The sequence below is a fragment of the Alligator sinensis genome, unplaced genomic scaffold (genome assembly GCF_000455745.1).
Source record: "Alligator sinensis unplaced genomic scaffold, ASM45574v1 scaffold618_1, whole genome shotgun sequence".
Classification (NCBI taxonomy): domain Eukaryota; kingdom Metazoa; phylum Chordata; order Crocodylia; family Alligatoridae; genus Alligator; species Alligator sinensis.
Window position 1 is genome coordinate 3019 of NW_005843510.1, and position 5875 is coordinate 8893.

A 5875-nucleotide genomic window follows, 5' to 3' on the forward strand; every position below is an offset into this window, starting at 1 on the left:
TATTCCAAAATGTTTCAGAGGTGTAGGTTGTAGCCATGTTGGTCTAAGGACATAGGCAGACAAGGTATCAGATTCACCCAAGGAACCTTGTCTGAAAATGTTTCAGATGCTTTTATTTCATTTTGGAGAGGTTTTGGAACCTTCGGTTTCAATTCTGATCTGGTGATTCAGCCACTGAAATGGATCAAAACATCTCTGAAACAAAACAGCTGCTGAAGTTTTGCACAGCCTTAATGTCCTGGTGCTGAGACAGAGCTGCTGCCAGGAGGGAGCTAGTGGGGATAGGCAGGGGCTGCGGGTCAGGAGTTGAGGGGCACTGGCAAATCTATGGGTTGGGAGTGAGGGGCAAGGGCAGGGGCAGGGCACTGGCATATCAGTGCTGCTCAGCATCCAACATCCTGGTGAGCGAAGGGGGCAGAGGCACTTCAATTTATCTACGATAAAAAAACCCAGAAGCAAATGCCAACGTTTATAGATACTTAGAATTTGTTTTATTATAATGATAGAGGCACTGGTAGGCTTCCAAATTGCTTTAACATTTTAAATACATCAATAAAATATTGCCCAACTGATCTCCCTCTATATAGTAGCGTTTCATTTTAATTGCGGAAGAACACGGATTTTGGATATTTTAATGAGAGAATTTGAGGGGGGTTTATCACAGAATTTGCAATTTTTAAACAGGGAACACCTGGATCTCTGCTGGTGAGGCAAGTGACGGGACCCAGGCAAAGGAGCTTGCCCAGGGCCAGCACTAGGGATGCAGCTGGAGGGCAGACAAGGTGGCTGACCTCTTGGACATTTGGGGGAGCACATCTTCTGGGTGATGGTTGCCCAGATGGCAGAGAGGGGGGCACCTGAAAATGACAGCAGTGCTACCCGAATGCCAACTGTGCAGCCCCAGCCTGCTGGCAGCTGGCCCAGAGGTGCAGGCGGCTCTGCTACATTGCTTGTACCAGAGCCCAGGTGGCCATGCGGTCCCTGCCTGGGTCTGGCAGGTGCACAGCCATGGGACTGCAGGTCCAAGGGGGTGGATGCTGTCACAGGTGGTAGCAGTTCACAGCTAGGCAGCAGCCCCCGTTGCCAAACTGCTGCAGTGGGTAGAAGGGGCAGGAGCCACTGTAGGTTAGGGCTGCTTCAGCAGTCGAGCTGGCACAAGCGGTAGTGTCCCCAGCTACCAACTGGCCAGGCCTCAGAAGATCCTGAGGGCAAGTAGCCCTGAGCTGCTGTCCATGGTAGCTTTTTATACTGCTCGGTCCAGCACAGGTGCTGGCCTCAGCTTCTAGCTTCCCCTGGCTGCAGATCTGCGAGGAGCTGGGCAGTCAGTTTTCCTCAAGTGGCACAATTTGCCCGACACCAAAGTGTATGTTCAGACACGTGCTGAGGCACAAATTTGTACTGCTGCTGTTTGAGCTGCTGCAAGCACATGTGCCTGCATGTGTGGACATGCAGAGACACATGTCTTTTAAAGTTTTGAAAACAGCTTTGATATATCATTTTGGCAACTGAACATTCTCTAGTATTACAGAGTATGAAGCTTGGACCAGTTCTGGGCCATTTTAGTTTTTCCTAATGCGAAGAGGATTGAGGCTATGACTCTCTCTTTGGAAAGCAGAGTATCGCTGCAAGTATTTTACTCTTCATATCTCTGTTGTTTTTTTTCTTTTTTTTATTCTTTGAATGCAAAATTTCCTGGGTACTGTCCCAACTCTTGCTCCCAACTTAAGGTCAGCCACAATTTATGCTTGCTCAGAAGCTATTTTTCAAACTCAAATATGATGGTTATTCCTTATGTCTAAAAAGTATCCGAAGCTTTGGTTTGCCTCGCTAAATGAAATGGAGATTAACTTGCTGAAATCTGATTTGCTTTAAGACGCAAGTCATTCCAAACTGTGGACGTTTTTGCAAAGTACATAATAGACATTCAGATCTGTCAATTCTGGAAAAAATAAATGCCTATCAAAAAATAATCCCTTTCCCATGGGAAGCGTTCTATACAAGTTCCTCCAATTTGCACATTTAGTATGCATGTAGAGATAATGTACAGAATTTCCTGATTAAAATATAAACGATCAATTCCAGGAAAATAGGCTGGATTGATCCTGTTTTACAATAATTCTTGATTGCCACCTGCTGGGCTGTTACTAAATAGCTATGGCAATTTCTTACACTTACATAGCGCCCCCTGATTCAGCTTTGTATTCAAGTAAAATTTGCATTGAACCCTTGTGTAAGTTCTGCCTCTGTAAGAAGAAATGAATAGAACCCATTATCAATAGGTTCATATATTTTGTGCTCATCTCTGGTGTAATTAGCATATTCAGTGGAGGAAAATAGTGGAACATGCTAATGTAAAATGTTCAGTGGGTGCAGTATTTCCTATTTTAAGTATATGGAATATCTCTAAATTCAATACTGTTTGTAAAGCTGGAATGAAACATGAGTACCGGCTGCACTTGTATATTCCATTTGGAATCTAATTTAGAATTTGGAGTCCACTGTTTTGTTAACATAAATCATATATTTAAATGACAAAGTCAAATATCAGGTTTTGTTGCAGTAAAGAGGTTCGCAAGTAGAGGGGAGTTTAAAAAGTTTTCCCTAAGTTGTTTCTGCTGACCTGCAGGTCCTGCTTAGAGGTTGCAAGTGGTCTCAGCTGAGCCACACTATCCTTCTTGTGCATTATGTGTGTACTACTTTTGATTTCCAAAGGTTCCCCATCACTGGGTCACATTTCTTAAAACAGGATCTTAGCCTGAACTCGGAGGAAATTTCAAAAGGAGAAGTTTAATAATACTTTTGTATTATATACATGATACTTTAATAATTTGAAAGAATAGACAGTAAGTGAAATTTGAGTATGGAGATAGACTAAGGAAATTAAGGACTTTGGTCTTGCATTTAGCAGCATACACTGCCCATAATTGTCACTCATTTTGATTTCTTTAGTTATCTGATGTAAAGGATTTGAGTATCTTGTGTTGTCATGATCTGTCAGTCACATCAACAGAGAAGCATTGTAACCTTATCCACCATGACACAAAGAATAAATAAACCTGCAAACCTTCAGAGCTTTTCTTGAAGAACAGATGACACCACCAAAGATGATCAGTACAGATTTTGTTGTCTTCCCAAACCACTTAATGTGATCAGAGAATTAAAATTTCAACAAGTCATTTAATGATGACTGTGCTGCAAGAACTCTAACACCCAGGTTAGGTTTCTTGTGGTTTCATAGTTATATGTGGGGCCGTTTTTCTGGCACTGAACGTATTGTGGGACATTCTTCTCTGCCTTATGTGATCAAGTAAATTTATTAACAACAATGAGGTCACTGTAATTTTCAATAAATGGTGACTTGCTGATTTATATCAAAAGATCCATACAGCAGTAAACAATACCATTTACATTTAATTAGTTTTATTGAACCAAAGGCAATTTTATTTGTAATGAACCACATGTTATGATTAAGGATGTATTTTAATGATCTTTAAGTAAGGTGAACAAATGTTGCCCTTGACCTAATAGAGGAGGTTTTTCTACGTTATTGATAACTTCAGAGTGATTTCTAAATTATTATTGTAAAATGCAAAGGAAAACATTGTCATTATTTTACCATCATTTAGTCATTTTGCGACTAATGTAAACAGATGAGATGCATTTTTCTAAATGGTGGTTTGTAGCTAACGAAGCTTCCTAACGTGTTATTTAGTATTTTGTAAGTTCTATCCATTGTTGTATGGAAATATTTTTTTATAGTCTCTGTTCTCAACTTTGTTCTTGCTAAGCATTTTAACTTAGAATTGCTGTAAACCTACTTTTTTTTTCTATTTGCTTGTCTTCTTTTAAGTAGGGATATAACCAAAATTATTCACCTCAATTGTTTCCCCATATAAATGAAAAATTAGAAGGAAAATTCTGTTCCTGTTAAAGTCAATGGCCGAACTGTCTTTGACTTCAGTGTGGACCAGCATTTCAGCAAGAGTAATGCTGGACTTATTTTGAAATTCCTAAAAATGTATTTCTTCATTAATAAACTAGTATTAAAGAAAATATTTTGGAAATATTTTAGCACAAGTCGAATGACAATAAGGTGGAAGGGAAATTTCATAATACTATGGTATCCCTGCACCTAGGCCATCCAGATTTTCCCTGTTCAAAATAGTTTAAGCTGTTTTTCTGTACAGCATTATTTATGAAGCTTACATAGCTGCATTAATCTTTCCATCTCAGATAGTGCCATGCTTAATTTTTTGTGGTCTCTGTTGTGAGAGAAAGGACAGCTTTTGCCTCTGGGGCAATAACACTGGACAGAGAGAAATCTACCCAATTTAAACTGTAGAAATAGGCATAAACCATGGTCCTCTTAAAACTCATCATTGGCTGATGAATGCTAAGCAGGTGTTTTGGTATTGTGTCCTTATTAGAATATAAGTGATTCTTCCCCCATGTTATATGAGAGTCTAGCTTTTTTAAGTCCTGCCTGAGAGTTGTATACACATGAAATACTTAGAGTTGTGTTTTGCATGTGATTGCAGGGGGAAATATTCTTCATTTTATCCTGCACTTGAGTGCAGATATATCTTGCTGACCTGCACTACATCTTTTTTTCTGTAGTTACAGGCAAAGTACAGAATCAGTTATTATGTTAAAATATCCTGCTAGGGTATAGTCTGTATAAAATCATAGTGCTTTGAGAGCAGAGGCCATATTTTGAGTTCTCTGAAGATTCTAGCCATCTTAATGTAAAGGAATATTTGAAAGTTCCTTAAAAAAAGGATTATAAAAGCATGTGCAACGTCAAAGATCTTGATTATTCAGAAAAATGAGAGAATTCACTTTTGTCAAAGTGGAAATTAAGAAGGCTTCTGAAAGGGATAGGCAGTGTTAGATCTCAAATGCACAAAAGGACACTAAATACAGGCTAAAGAGCACAGGAAGTAAAGGAATGTAGATAAACATTTTTACAGTGTACCTAACATGTAATAGGCTACAAAGGGGCACTGTTTGTAGTTGCAGTGAGTTAAAGCAAAATTTGACTATATTATATGTCAATGTCAGTTTATGTGAAGACATGGATATTTCTACTTTTTTGCATTCTAATTTTGTTTCCTAACTGAGCTTTTCTGAAAAGAAAAGTTCATGTTTGATGCACTTCACTAACAGTTCTTATTGTATATGAGTATGTGTGTGGTATTGGTTTTCTTCTGTACTATTCAGTACTGAGAAACTTATATTTCTGTGTACAATAAAGCACGTAATAGCCTGGATTAACTAAATTGTACGTGATAACAGACTGGGAAGAATTGAATGATGAAGATATAGGATACCACATGTGTATTAGTTTCATATGAATTATTTCTTGTGAAGCTGATGAAAACTAACCTGGAAGCACAAGAGTGCAGTAAGTGGAAGTTTAGGTGAATAACTAAAATAAATGGCCAATGATTTGAGATGACAAAAGATATTTTGCAAAAATTTAGTCTTGAAACTTGATTTGCTTTTATAAAACTTGTAAATAAACTAATTGAATGATTTAGGGTTATATATACCTCTGTAGGGCAAGGTAAACATACCATGCATAGATTGTGAACATCAGTTACAAATTATTTTCATGATTTGCATCTAAAGGTGCTTTTTAGAACTACGTCAGAAGAAAGTTTGATAAAATGCAAACTAGATCTGAATGTATTCAGAATTTATTAATGTGTTTGTTCGAAGATGGCTGTAGATCTCAACAGTTCTATAACAGAAGGATCACAATAACAACTCTCAGATTTTAAGACATGCCATTTAACTCTTAGATTCTGTAAACGTCTGTAATATATCGGCATTTAGTGGAACTTTTTTAATTCAGTTTTATCATTTTCCCTAC

General features: G+C 38.2%; 1 protein-coding gene across 1 annotated transcript in view; it reads left to right on the forward strand.

Moving 5' to 3' along the window:
- LOC102379258 (probable phospholipid-transporting ATPase IIB) overlaps positions 1 to 5875 on the forward strand; it is a 34993-nt gene that overhangs the window by 1484 nt on the left and 27634 nt on the right. The gene's annotated exons all lie outside the window — the stretch shown is intronic.